This window comes from Chrysochloris asiatica, unplaced genomic scaffold (assembly GCF_000296735.1).
Source record: "Chrysochloris asiatica unplaced genomic scaffold, ChrAsi1.0 scaffold00156, whole genome shotgun sequence".
NCBI classification, from domain to species: domain Eukaryota; kingdom Metazoa; phylum Chordata; class Mammalia; order Afrosoricida; family Chrysochloridae; genus Chrysochloris; species Chrysochloris asiatica.
The window spans coordinates 2467884-2482926 of record NW_006408674.1 but is presented as its reverse complement, the minus strand read 5'-3'; the positions used below and the strand labels follow the sequence as shown (position 1 = coordinate 2482926).

The 15043-nt window shown below is 42.3% G+C and overlaps 1 pseudogene; it reads right to left on the bottom strand.

Moving 5' to 3' along the window:
- Positions 1 to 12319: 12319 nt before the first annotated feature.
- LOC102834611 lies at positions 12320 to 12968 on the bottom strand (annotated as a pseudogene).
- Positions 12969 to 15043: the final 2075 nt, after the last annotated feature.

Below are 15043 nucleotides of genomic sequence, written 5' to 3'. Positions count from 1 at the left end.
GGAAGAAATGAGAAATTCAAAGAGCTGAACAGAAAATTTCAAAAGACAGTTCAAGAAGACAAATGAAATGTGCAAAGATTTGGAGTTAGAAAACCAAAAGCGAAGAACACTCTCAACGTTTCTCAAGCTGAAAGAATTGAAGAAGACAGTCAAGATTTGACTTGAAATATTGAGGCATTCTATGGGTAAAAACTGAATGATCCAGAAAGCAGCAAAAGAAGATGGTACTTGTACAGTCCCCATACTAAAAAGCACTGGTCCATTTTCAACCATTTCAAGAGGTAACATATGATCAAGAATCAGTGGTACTGAAGGAAGAAGTCCAATGTGCATTGAAGGCATTGGCAAATAACAAGGATCCAGGAATTGATGGAATACAAATTGAAATCTTTCAACAAACTGATGCATCACTGGAGGCACTCACTCATCTACGCCAAGAAATTTGGAAGACAGCTAGCTACGTGACTGCCAAAAGATTGGAAAAGATTCATATTTGTGCCCATTCCAAAGAGAGGTGACCCAAGGGAATGTGGAAATCATCAGAAAATAGAACTAATATCGCATGCATGTAAAATTCTGCTAAAGATAATTAAAAATGGCTGCAACAGTACACTGACAGGGAATTGCCAGAAATTCAAGCTGGATTCAGAAGAGGACACGAAGCTAGGGATAGCATTGTTGATGTCAGGTGGCTCTTGGCTGAAAGCAGGGACTAACACAAAGATGTTTACCTGTGCTTTATTGACTACACAAAGATGTTTGGGTCATAATAGCTATGGATAACATTGTGAAGAGTGGGTTTTCCAGAACACTTAATTTTGTTCCTTAGGAGCCTGTACGTAGACCAAGAGGCAGTCATTTGAACAGAACAAGGGGATACTGTTCTGTTCCTCATATTTAAAATCAGTTTAAATCAGGAAAGATGTTTGTGCCAGGGCCATATTGTTTCACCATACTTATTCAGTCTGTATGTTGAGCAAATAATTCGAGACGCGTGGCTTCAGAATTGGAGGAAGACTCATTAACAACCTGCCAAACGCAGATGATACAATCTTGCTTGGTGAAATAGGAGAGAACTTAAAATACTTACTGATAAGTATCAAAAACCACAGACTTCAGTATGGATTACATCTCAATGTAAAGAAAACAAAAATCCTTACAACATCATGATAAATGAAGAAAAGTTTGAAGTTGTCAAAGACTTCATTTTGCTTGGATCCACAAACAACACTCATGCAAGAAGCATAAAGGAATCAAAAGACATATTGCATTAGGCAAATCTGCTGCACAAGACCTCTTTAAAGTGTTCAAGATTAAAAATATGAATTTGAGAACTAAGAAGAGTCTGACCCAAGCCATGTTATTTTCAGGTGTCTCAGATGTATGTGAAAGTTGGACAATGAGTAAGGAAGACCGTAGAAGAATTGAGTTATGGTGTTGGAGAAGAATATTAAAAGTACCATGGACTGCCAAAAGAACAAACAGATCTGTGTTGGAAGAAGTACAGCCAGAATGCTCCTTGGAAGCCAGGATGGCCTGACTTCGTCTCTCACAATTTGGACATATTGTCAGGAGGGACCAGTCACTGGAGAAGGTCATCATGCTTGGTAAAGAGGAGGGTCAACGAAAAAGGGGAAGACCCCCCAATGAGATGGATTGGCACAGTAGCAGCAGCAGGGGGCTCAAAGGTGAAAACAATTGTGAGGAGGGTGCAGGACCGTGCAATGTTTCGTTTAGTTGTGAATAGGTCACTATGAGCTGGAACTGACTCGGTGGCACCTAACAACATGTATCAGGTGATGATAAGCACTATGAAGAAAATACGGTCAAGGAGAAAGTCATGCAAATAGTTAGTGAAGAGTATTACCAGCAGTAGAGAACTGTGAGTACAAAGGCCTGCATGGTGGTGACTAGGAACTCCAGCAGGATGATCTGTGTGGGTAGAGAAGGGGGAGCAAAAGGTTGGTACGAGGTCAAAAGTGTGAAGGATGTTAGATTGCATGGACTCTTTCAAGTCACAGTTAAGGCATTTGGGTTCTTATTATAAGTGATAAAAGAGCCGTAAGAGAAAACAGGGAAGTGTCATAACTTGACATAGAGAGGTAGGTAGATAAATAGACAGACAGAAAGATAGATGGGGATAGATAGAGAGATAGAGAGATAGAGAGATAGAGAGATAGAGAGATAGAGAGATAGATAGATAGATAGATAGATAGATAGATAGATAGATAGATAGATAGATAGATAGATAGACAGTTGTTGTATGCGCTTCTAGTCAGTTCTGACTCATAGTGGCCCTGGACAGGATTTCTTGTTGGTTTGAACTGCTGATCAGGTTAAACCACTGTTTACTAGCCCAGTGCTCATGCTATGGCACCACGCCAGGGCTCAGTAGGTAGTTATTTGTTGTTATGCCATTGAGCTGACCCCCAGCTCATGGTGACCCCATGTCTAACACAAGGAACTGTTGTTTAGTTCTGTGTCCTCCACATGGTCGGTTATGGATAGGACCCCTGCGATCCATAGGTGTTTTTTGTTGTTGTTGTTCGCTTGTTTATTTAATACCAGAACATTTATTGCACAACTAAGCACTGAAATCCTTCAGATGAAGTGGATGCCACCACAGATGCTCTTCACAGAGCCCATGCTTAAATCTGTGGTATACAATGCTTAGGTCTCTCATTTGTCTTTTAGCCTTGGTTGTTGTTGTTGTTGTTGTTATGTGCCATGGAGTCGGTTAGCCTTGGTACTCCAGTTATATTTTCTCTTGCCCTTGGCAGGGTAGCAATGTTTGCCACAGGTTGATGTCTGAAGAAGTCAGGTTGGACTTAGGGCCACAGTGGTGGCGCAACACACGCGTCTTACTGCAATGCTTTCCAAACATTGACATTCCTTTTGTCATCTTGCTTCTGTGGCAATACCAGAGTGGCCGGAAGTTTTCATTGGCTGGTTTATGGAAGTAGCGTTTGTGTGCAAAATGCCAGTTTGTTTTTTGGTATAAACTACTGAGTATGTAGGTTTTAAAGTCTGCTTTGAAGTAATGAAGCTGATCTCTCCCAATCCCTCATGAATCAGTCTACATAGTGGTGGCAGGGGTGACTGTGTACTGTGGAGTCAGTTCTGACCCATAGTGACTCTGTATAGGGGTTTCCACAGCTGTAAATCTTTACAGGAGCAGAAAGTCTCATCTTTCTCCCATGGAACGGCTGGTAGATTGGAACTGTTGACCTTGCAGTATGCTGCCTGGCTCATAACCCACTACGATATCAGGGATCCTTCATCTGCTAGTTGTAAAATAAATACCAAATATTGAATTCTTCTTAATCAAGCTGGTAGCTATGAGTCGCTCGTCTTATAGCCACAATTGTTGACAATATATTTACAGAAATGTCAACAGCCTGCCTACTTGTAAAAGTCAGATACTGCCAACACTTCCCAGTGTCTTCATGAAATTTGAGCTTTTGCTTTAGGAACACAACTAGCATCATACAGGATTTATTTTAAGGTGATCTCAGAGACATTTTTCCTATCACAGTCAATTCATGGTGGTGGTGATGGGCTTTCAAGTCACTTTTGACTCACAAGTGACCCTGCATAGGATTTCCGAGGCTGTAAATCTTATGGGAGCAGAAAATCTCATCTTTCTCCTGCAGAGCGACTGGTGGATTTGAACTGCTGACTTTGATGAGTAATCCACGATGCTACCAGGGTTCCTTATTTCCTTTGTTGTTGTGGTTGTTAAGTGCTATCGAGTCAGTTCCTACTCATAGCGACCCTGTAGAGGGTTTCTGAGCCTATAAATCTTTATAGGAGCAGAAAGCCTCATCTTTCTCTCATGGAGCAACTGGTGGATTCTAATGGTTGACCTTAATGCGTAACCCACGACACTACCAAGGTTCCTCAGCTTTCTTTGTTGTGGTTCTTGTTAAGTGCCATGGAGTTCGTTCCTATTCATTAGTGACCTTGTAGAAGGTTTCCAAGGAGCTGCTGGTGGGTTTGATCTGCCGACGTTGTGGTTCACAGTTCAGTGCTGATCCTACAGCGCCACAGTATACTGAAAATAGTGATGTTTTCAGTTCATTTGCAAGAGAAAAGAATGGTCTGTTGGACTAGACACCACTCCCATATTCTCTTACCTTTCTGTTCCCTGCTCTAAAAAATTCGTCTTCTCTTCCAAAGAAATAGTCTTCCTAAAGTCAAATGGATTTTCCACCATCAAAATCTTGTGAAAACCTAGTTCCAACATAAATCTGTGTGCTACACAAATTCCACATGTTGTTGATAGTTGCTGGGGAAGAGTCGGCCCTGCCTCCTGGCAACCCCATTTGTGCACAGTAGAACTTCTTCATAAAGATTTCAAGGCTGTGACCTTTCGAAAACAGATTGCTGAGCTTCCTCTGGGTGGGTTTGAACAGCCAACCTTCAGGTTAGTAATTTAGAGCCAAACCATTTGCACTCCGCAGGGATGTGATAAATTCTGTGTAAGGCCTCATTAATGTGCAATTCATTCCAATGAACTTCAAAGCAAGGCCTCAGGTTTCCCTATTCTAATAGTGCTGACCATCATTTACTTTATGTTTAACTCTGAAAATTCGTCTAAAAATGTTTCGATATTAAATAGGCAAAGTGAGAGCAAACCTCATCTCTGTTAGTAAGTTCCTTGGAAAATGTGATTCCAGGCATGAATTCTTATTTTTTGAGGGATGACATCTTTATACAATCACCAGAAAAGAAGATTTTCTCTCCTGTATCAAAGGCTACCACCTATAACTTCTGTGTCCAGACCCTGTCAGCCTGCTTTACACGAGGCATCATCTGAAGGGCATCAAAAAGAAAGTTCTATTTGGAATCTTTAATCTAAGTGTCCATCTAGAGACAACATTTCAGAGTGCACGTGTGCCATGCACCTTGGAAGCTGTAGGAACATCATGTTCCTGCAGTCTGTGCTTCTGAAATCACCCTGCCAATAACTTAGTGCAAAGAAAACCTGGACCTGTGATAAACACAGGGAGCTCTGGTGGTGCAGAGGGTTAAGAGTTGGGCTGCTAACTCTGAAAGGTTGGTGGTTTAAACCCACGTGAGGGAACAAGATGAGGCAGTCTTAGAAAGTGTTTTACTCTGCCGTATAGAGTCGCTCTGAACTGGGATCTATGCGATGTCATTGGATGGCAGCTATTGTTGTTGAGTGCCTTTGAGTCAGTTCTGACTCATAATGACCCTGTATAAGATTTCTGAAGAGCAACTGGTGGGTTTGAACAATTGACCTTGTGGTTAGCAGTTGAGTGCTTATTCTTACAGCCCCATACCAGGACTCCATTGGGCAAGTAGGCATGATAAAAACAAAACAAAAAACCCACCTCCTTCCTCAAGCTTGAGCTCTTCTAGCGCAGAGTGCCTGTTTCCTCAGCTGTCCTATCCGTTTTCTTATTCATCTGTTAACTGTCATGATATCTCATAGGAAAGATGCTGTGCAGCTCTGGCGTTCTCTCAGAATTGGTTCATTCCCCACACAGTGGCAGGCACTTCTGCTTTCATGGACTTGGAAAACTCCTGGCATATATTCTTCTTATGACACGTGCTTTCCTTATCTGCCAGGTGGAACCTTGTCAAGGGGGTAAGGGATCAATGGTTACTGGTGGTCAGGGACAATGGCAAGCCCTGTGGAAGTGATGGCAGAAGGGATGGGAGAGGAGATGTGTGTACAAAGTGAATGGCGAGAATGGGTGGTTCAGGAAAGAGGAAACTGAAGGGCAAGAATGTTGTTGCTGTTAAGTGCTGTCGAGTCACTTTTGACTCATAGCGACCCTGTATAAGGTTTCTGAGGAGTGGTTGGTGGGTTTGAATTTCCACCTTGCAGTTCAAATCAACCTTGTGTTCCAGTGTTTATCCTACAGAACCACATCAGGGCTCCAGGGCAAGAATAGAAGCAGAAAATCAGTGGGAGACAATTGCATTTAAAAAAAAAAAAAACTCTTTATTGTGAATTGAATGAAGGTGAGACCATTGAATTTTTCAGGCAAGAGATGATGGTGGTTTGGACTAGATTGGTAACATCTGAAGCGGTGGGAAGTGGTTGGATTTGGAATATATTTTGAAGATGGAGCTGTTAGAATACATTGACAAATTGAACATGGAGTGTGAAATAAAAGAGACATCACCTATGGTTCTAAGTGTTTTGAGCCAGGTAGATTAGATGATAATGCTACTTGTTGAAATGAGGAATACAGAAATAGATTAGGGGTATGTGAGAAATAAAAATTTTACTCTTGACATATTGAGTTTGAGATGACTATTAGGTATTCAGAAGAGAGGGGAGGCAGACAGTTGGATACACGAGTTTACAGGTCTGAGGGAAGGCATACCAGAGATATAAATTTAGGGGTGAGGAAATAGCCCTAGATTTTGGAATAAGACAATACCAATTCACACAACACATCTGTGTTGGAAGAAATACAGCCAGAACTCATCTTAGCCAGATGGCAACACTTCCTCTCTCACACTTCACACATGTTATCAGGAGGGACCAGTCCCCAGAGAGGGACAACATACTTGGTAAAGTGGAGGGTTGGAGACAAAGAGGAAGACCCCCAGTGAGACGGATTGGTACAGAGGCAGCAGCAATGGACTCAGATATAACAACAATTGTGAGATTGGCACAGGACCAAGCAGTGTTCCGTTCTGTTGTTCATAGGGTCTGTATGAGTCAGAACCAAATCAGTGGCACCCACACCTGCCATACCAATATTGATATGATCCACGAGAAAGTGCAGAATGTTCTTTCCCCATTCCTTCTTGACCATCACTATTGGCCATTGTTTAGAAGGTCATTCCTGGACAAGACCCATTTGCTTTAATGGTGGGGCAAAATGCTAATTGAAGTGTGCCCAAGAGAAAATGGGATGGGAAGAAATGGAGATAGAATGTAGAGATAATCTTTTGAGGAGTGTTGCTACAAAGAGTGGAGAAAAATGTGGCAGTAGCTGTAGGGAAATGGACTTTAAGAGGTTGTTGTTTTCCATGTAACTTGAGAGGAGTTCCAAAATATTGATCTTGTTGCTAGAAATAATCTAGGAGTGAAGGAAACACCATCTGGTAGCGTAGTGGTTACGAATTGGGCTGCAAACCACAAGGTCAGTGGTTAGAAACTACCAGCTGCTCTGTGGTAGAATGATGAGGTTTTCTATTCCCGAAAAGATTTACAGCCTCAGAAACCCTGTTCAAGGTAGCTATGGGTCAGAACCGACTTGAAGGCACTTAATAACAACAACAGAAGACTGCAGAAATAATGAAGGGACAAGTCCTGGGCAGGAAGGGCTAGAGTCTAGTGCCTTTATTGTTGGGGGTGAATGGGGGTGGGGGTGGGGAAGCAGTGGGAGGAACATACCAGGACAGTGTCACCTAGACCTTGTGGAATTGACTCTAGGAAAGTGAAGTTCTACTAACTAGGAGAGAGAAAGGGCCTGGGAAGGGAGAAACATCGGACGCTCAGTACACATTCAATTTATTCCAGCAACTGTTCACTCCAGTCTACTGTGAGCAATGTCCCTTTCTCAGGAATGTTTTATCCTTGCCTTCTTTTTAAGAATTTTCTCAGTGAAGTCTGAACTTCTGTTCTTCTTCCAGTAGACTGTATTGTTGTTGTTAAGTTCCGCTATGTTGGTCTGACTCATAGTGACCTTGTTTAAGGTTTCTGAGGAGCAGTTGGTAGGTTTGAACTGCTGACCTTGTGGTTCAAACCAACCTTGCAGCCCAGCGCATTAACTCACAGTGAAGTGGCACACCAGAAGTGCATAGACTGTATTAGGATATGTATTTTATTTGAAGTCCTTTAGCCACATAGGAGTCCTGGTATGGCGCTGTGGGTTAATGCGCTAGACTTCAAGGTCAGTTTGAACTGCAAAGTTGATAGTTCAGCTTTACCAGCTGCTCCTCAGAAACCCTATACAGGGTCACTATGAGTCAGAACTGACTCGATGGCACTTAACAACAACAGTCACATAGGAGTCCTGGTAGAGCAGTGGATTAAGCATTGGGATGCTAACCACTAAGTTGCTGGTTTAAAGCCACCAACCAGGATGAGACTTTTAGCTCCCATAAAGATTGACAGTCTAGGAAACCCCTGTTGTTGCTAAGTGCCGTTGAGTTGGTTCCAACTCATGGTGACCTTGTCTAGGGTTTCTAAGGAGCACTGGTGAATTTGAACTGCTGACCAGTGCTGATCCACAGCACCACACCAGGAGTCCTAGGAAACCATGAGGGACAGTTTAATATTACTCTGTCCTATTGGATGACCATGACTTGGACTATATTGAAAGGCAGTGGGTTTAGTCACTTATGAAAATGAAACAGCTTTTCCTTTGACAACTAGAAGAATTTATTGGAAGGACTTTAAGATGTCACAGGTACCTAAAATATGGGAAGGACCAACTGCAACTGGAGACTTGAAGGCTTACATGAATTCCTTTTCCTCATCTATCATCTCCTTTCCGGCACATGAACTTCATTCACTTTTTTTTTTTTTAAGTTTTTATTGTGAATTGAGTGATAGTTTACATGGGAGAACATCAATTTTACACGCATCCTATTGTATTTCGTGTCACTGCAATGATTACAATCCCCTCCGTGCATCCGCATCCAACAGTATTTGCTTCTATTCCTTCTGTTTTTGAATGTACACAAAAACACTTAGGAACATATAATCATTCAAACAACCAAAGGGCACATTCTGCAAGTCTGCCTCTTAGCCGCCAGCACACAGCCTTTCTCTTTCCATGAATCTAGAGTTCTCAGCTGCTCCCTCTCTCCATGTCCTCATCTCTGCCTCCATATCCAGTGTCACTGCTTCTCTGGATAGGGTCTTGCATTCTGCTCCTGTTCTTCTCCCTTGGTGGTCCTAGGGTCCTGGAATGTAAGATTAACTACTCCCCTGTTTTTGTTGTAAAACTTCTACCTTTACAGTTGTGACAGTCTCAATGTGTCATGTCATTCACTTTTTCCAACTTCTTTCACGTAGTGAGAAACAGCCACTACAGCTCTTGGGCCATACAGCTCATAACTTGCGTACTGGAGAGGGCTGAGTCATCCTTGCTCTGTTGTCAAAGCAACCAACCAAAAGAACCTTGTGAAGGGCTTGTGCCTCTGTTGGGTTTCATGTCTAGCCCTGGGTTGGTCAACCATGACCAGGGGTTACAGCATTTTGCAAAAAGCTGGTATCTCCAATTTGAACTATATGATTGGAGTTAATAGGTGGAAATTTTTCTCAGAAAAAGGAAGTACTGTTTTTTTTTAAGACAGGGACAGTACAGAGCAGATAAAACAGTAGGTTTCCACTATAAGAGCCAGATCAGGAAAGATCAATTTTTCTTTACAAACGGAGGGACTTCTTTGGTAGCTGGTGTAATAGTTTGAATTATTCAGCAAACATTCACTTCCCTTCCCCAACCACCGAAGATTGGTTATATGACTTGCTTTGTCCAAGGAGAATGTTAGTCAGGATTGAAATGAACTTTGAAGTTGAGTTTGATCTCTTGTGCTGTTGCCACCTCCATGAGAAAATCACACCCTAGGAAGTAGACTGGTTCAGAAGAATGAGAGATCTGTGGAGCACAGTCCACTGAGCTGACCCCAGACCTGGACTTGTCCCAGTCAATGTGCACGGTCCTGAATGATCGTGGTGCTACGGCGCTGAGTTTGGAAGAAGTTTATCTAGAAGCTTTCTTGTAGCAATGGGAGCTCAGTGACTGAAGGATAAACACTGGACTGTGAAACACAAGGTCACTGGTTTGAGCCTTCTGCTCCTACAAACATTTACAGCCTTGGAAACCCCATAGAGGGTCGCTATGTGTTGGAGCTGAGTTGATGACACTAACAGTAATGATGAACAGATTCAGCTAGTAATAGAAGTCCTCAGTCACTCAGTCACTGCCTTAGAGTCCGTGGTGACTCATAGCAGCCCTATATAGGGTTTCTGAGTCTGTAAATCTTGACAGGAACAGAAAGCATCATCTTTTTACACCAGAGAAACTAGTTTAAACCAACCAGCCAAGATGAGACTCTTAGCTTCCATAAAGACCAACAGTCTAGGAAACCCTTGTTGTTGTTGTTGTTGTTAAGTGCTGTCAAGTTGATTCCAACTCATAGTGACCCTGGCTAGGGTTTCCGAGGAGTAGTGGGTGGGCTTGAACTGCCAAGCTTGCAGTTAACATTCCAGTGCCTATTCTACAGTGCCACACCAGCTCTCCTCATGGAAGCTCTATGGAGTTGTTGTTAGGTGCGGACAAGTTGGTTTCAACTCACAGGGGCTGGAGGCTATAAATTTTTATGGGAGCAGAGAGCCTTATCTTTTTCCTCTGGAGTGAAATTTGAACAGCTGACCTTGTGTTAAGCAGACCAACAGGTAATCCACCAGGACTCTTTATACAAGTCCTAGTTTAAGCCTTCAGTTTGGCAAGAGCAGTTGGACTGAGGGTTTATAGATGTTCTAGTCTTCAGGCAGACAGCTCTTGCCAATCTAAGGGCTTAAAGTTATAATTTGGAAAAATCAGCAATTCCTCACCTTGCATTTTACATTGCCTTCTGGGAAGGCCTCATCTTTATAGACTCTTTAAGGCTCAAGTGATGGCTCTGTTTATAGGATAAATGTAACACGTTTCCTAATTTGTAACCATTCAGTGTTCTCTTGTTCTGTTCAAACAGTTGCCTCTTGGTCTATGTACAAGTTTCATAATTAAGTGTTCTGGAATACTCTTATGTCACAATGTTGTCCATATCTTCTCATGATCCACACAGTTGTGAGCCTTTGCAGAGTCAATAAAGCACAGGTAAACATTTTTCTGGTATTCTTTGCTTTCAGCCAAGATCCATATGATGTCAGCAGTGATATCCTTCATTCTACGTCCTCTTCTGAATCCAGCTTGAACCTCTGGAAGTTCTCTGTCAATGTATGGTTGCAGTCATTTCTGTATTACCTTTAGTAAAACTTTACTTGATATTGACAATGATATTGTCCAATGATCTCCACATTCTATTGGGCCACCTCTGTTTGGAATGGGCACAAATATGGATCTCTTCCAGTCAGTTGACTAGGTAGTTGTCTTCCAAATTTCTTGGCATAGATGCGTGAGTGCCTTCAGAGTGGCATCAGTTGGTTGAAAGATTTCAATTTGTATTCCATCAATTCCTATTGTCTTGTTCTTTGCCAATGTCTTCAATGTACCTTGGACTTCCATATGATGGCTCTTGAAATGGTTGAACATTGACCATTTCTTTCCTGGTACAATGACTCTGTGTATTCCTTCCATCTTCTTTTGATGTTTTCTGCATCATCCAATAATTTGCCCAGAGAATCCTTCAATATCACAAGTTGAGGCTTCAATTTTTTCTTCAGTTCCCTCAGCTTGAGAAATGCTGAGTGTGTTCCCTTCTGGTTTTCTAACTCCAGGTCTTTGCCCATTTCGTTATAATATTTGACTTTGTCTTTTCAAGTTAACCTTTGAAATTTTCCGCTTAGCTTGTGTACCTCCTCACTTCTTCCATTTAACATCTCTACACTAGAAAGCAAGTTTCAGAGTCTCTTCTGAGACATCCATTTGGTCTTTTCTGTCTTTCTTGTCTTCTTAATGACACTAAAGACCAAATACCAGAAGAGCTGTGGGATGACATCAAAAACATCATACAGGAAGAAGCAAAAGGTCATTAAGAAGACAAGAAAGAACTTTTGGATAGCAGGGAAAAAGAGCATCAGTGTTTAAATTTCTCCAGTTAATTCCCAGGCGTTGGTGATTATTTGCTCAGTGTTTAAATTTCTCCAGTTAATTCCCAGGCATTGGTCTTTATTTGCTCTGTGCCATTCACATATGACTTGAGCTTTCCCCCTACAGCATTCCCCCAAAGTACCATGTTTACTTTGCAAAGGATAGATCAACGGTATGCTAAATAATCAGTCAGAAAGAAAATGCATGAGATGAATGAAATGTGTTCTTTCACATGTCTGAACACTGTAGGTTCCAGTGGGCTGATGAAGCTTCCCAATTGCTTGTCCAGGTTCATGCACTGCAAAACAAGGCTTCTTTGTATAGTGAGCAGTTGAGAATGTTCAGTCCCCACTTCCAGTGCCTGGCACATACTGTAAAAAAAGAAACGGAATGGATCTCTTTTCTGAAATTCCGAGGTAGAGAGGACACGATGTCTACTTTGGGGAAAGGCACCAAACATGGGCACCTGTGCTGTGAGTGGTCAGCTTGGTGGTGACGTATGTGGAGTGGGATCAGATTCTGTACAAGGTGCCTTTGGAAGCATATTCCTACTGTAATGCTCCTGCTTACACAATGGGGCCCATCAGACCGGCTGCAGTGATGTTGGCATGAGTGACGTCCCAGAGTTTGTCCTCGGAGATGTGAGAGGGTAGAACACGCCCACATGATTTACCAAGATGCCAATATCTTTGTCTTTCACGGCTTCTCCAATTGGGGGGTAGATCTCACAGCTGTGGCTGATGTTCGCAACTAGGATATCCGTTTTCACTTCAAAGCTGTTGGTTGTCTATAGCGACAACTTGCTGCTTCTATGTTCTGACCAATGAAGGCAATACTGAGACCACGACGTGCCAGCTCTTTGGCATCGGCTTTTCCAATCCCATTGCTTGTACTAGTGATGACTGACCATCTTCCATACTGCTTGATGACCCGGGTCAGCTCTGCTCACCAGGCAAGGGATAAAATGCAGCCTGGTCAGGCTTTGAAAGTCACCGAAGACAGAGATGCTCTCTCTGGCAGTATATCAGACTCCAGAGAGAGTTAAGCCTTCTATATAGCAATAATAAGACCTGGCACTCTCCCTATACTACAGGTAGAAGTTGGCGTGGCAACCCTGGTGCTGGCAACCTTGTCTTTGCTAGCTCCAGACCTGCAGTAGCTGCTGCCCTGCCTTTCATGGCCCACCTGTAGAGGTGGTACAGTCTGGGGACCCATCCCGCCAACCCCGTCAACCTCCAGGTCCCAAGTTTGTATAGTTTTATTATTCCTCTCACAAGTCCAGGAGACGAGGGGTGATAAGGGCAATGGAGTTTTTGGAAAACTGGAAAAAACACAACAGATAGCTTTTATTACTTATGTTTTTCTTTATGTGTATGGCACTGCTGGATTCTTTGTTCCATATAATTCTCTATGCTGAGTTCATTTTGTTTGTGGGTTTTCTTCTAATTTTCATTACTGTTGTGTTAATGCTTACTAAATCTTTCTGATTTCCTCTTTTTTATTCGGATGTAAAGTTGTATTCTTTTTCTTTGAGATTACCCTGTAGTTTATTCATTTTCCCCCTGCTTAAAACAGGCTGTTTTATCTTGAAATCTGCTTGACTTCCTTGCCATTTGGAAGTTCTGTATCTACACTATTCCTTCCTTTTGCTTTGTAGTTGCCTTGGTTATACATCGATACCTCTGATTCCCTGTTTTCGGTCTCGCTGGTTTGTTTTACTGTAAATACTTGTGGTTCAAGCTCACCAGCCAGTCCTTGGAAACCCTACACAGGTCGCGATGGGTCGGAACCGACTTGACGGCACTTAACAACAACATGTCTACATCTGGATTGGGAGTCCTGGTGTGGTGCAGCAGGATAAGCACTCAACCTCAAGGTTGGTTTGAATCACAAGGTCGGCAGTTCAAACTCACCAGCTACTCTCAGAAACCCTATATAGGGTCGTTATGAGTTGGCACTGGCTCAATGGCACTTACAACAGTATATCTGGATTGAGTTCTGGGTGATGATGTCATGCATGGCAATCTCAGGTGATTGTCTGCAGTTGTGGACTCGCAGTCCAAAGAAGACCCTTTAGCATGTTTTGTAAATTTGGTCTGGTCATTACAAATTCCTTTAATTTGTGCTTTTAGGAAATGCCCTAATTTCACTGTTGTATTTGAGGACAGCTTTGTTGGGTAGGATTCTTGGTTGACAATTTTTTCTTTCAGAGTTTTGTAGATGTCATCCCATTGCCTTCTTGCCTGCATGGTTTCTGCTGAGAAATCAGAGTTTAGTCTTGTTGGTTCTGTTTTGTAGACAACTTTTCATTTTTCCCGAGCTGCTTTCAGGATTCCTTCCTTGTCTCTGATTTTGAAGTTTGATTATGATACGTTTTGGTGATTTTTCTTTCTTTGAGTTCTATCCTTTCTTTGGATTTTTTCATTCTTTATTCTGATTGTTTTTCTAGCATGCTAATATTGACAGATCTATCTTCAAGTTCACTAATTCAGGCTCGCATTACTTTGTATCTACTCCTTTGCCCTTTCATTGTATTGTCCATTTCTGAGACATTAGTATTACTCTTCTGGATTTCTAATGCAGGTTTAGGCCTTTCTCTCTTTTTTTTTCATGTGAGCTAAAGTGGTCTGTTGTCTCCAGGATGCTGTGGGGTTGTCATATCCACACATACCCAGGGACCGGAGCTAGCAGAGGTTATGGGTGGTAGGAAACAGCAGCTTGGGAGTGACCCTCCCTCCATGTAATTTTGTGTTGTTCCACTTAACATTCTAAAGTTGAATTCCATTTCACTATGCGCACCGTCTTAACAAAATAGAACACGTGTATACATAAGCTCTGGTAGCGTAGTGGTTACGAATCAGGCTGCTAACCTCAAGGTCGGCAGTTGGAAACTACCAGCAGTTCCGCGGGAGAAAGATGAGGCTTTCTGCTCCTGTAAAGATTTACAGCCTCGGAAACCCTGTGCAGGGTCGCTGTGTTTGTCGGAACCAACTCCACGGTACTTAACAACAACAACATACATAAGCACAATTCAGTGTTCTGGAATTCTCATTTTTTGCAATGCTCTCCATAGTTTGTTATGATCCACACAGGTGAATACCTTCCTTGTAAGTTATACCTCAGTAAGGTTGATCTTTACAGTGACTCTGTAGGACAGAGTGGGAGTCTTGATGTGCTGCTGTGGGTTAATGCGTTGAAATGCAAAGTTGGTTTGAACCTCAAGGTCAGCAGTTCAAGATCACCAGCTGCTCCTTGGAAACCATATATATATATAGGGTCGCTAAGGAGCT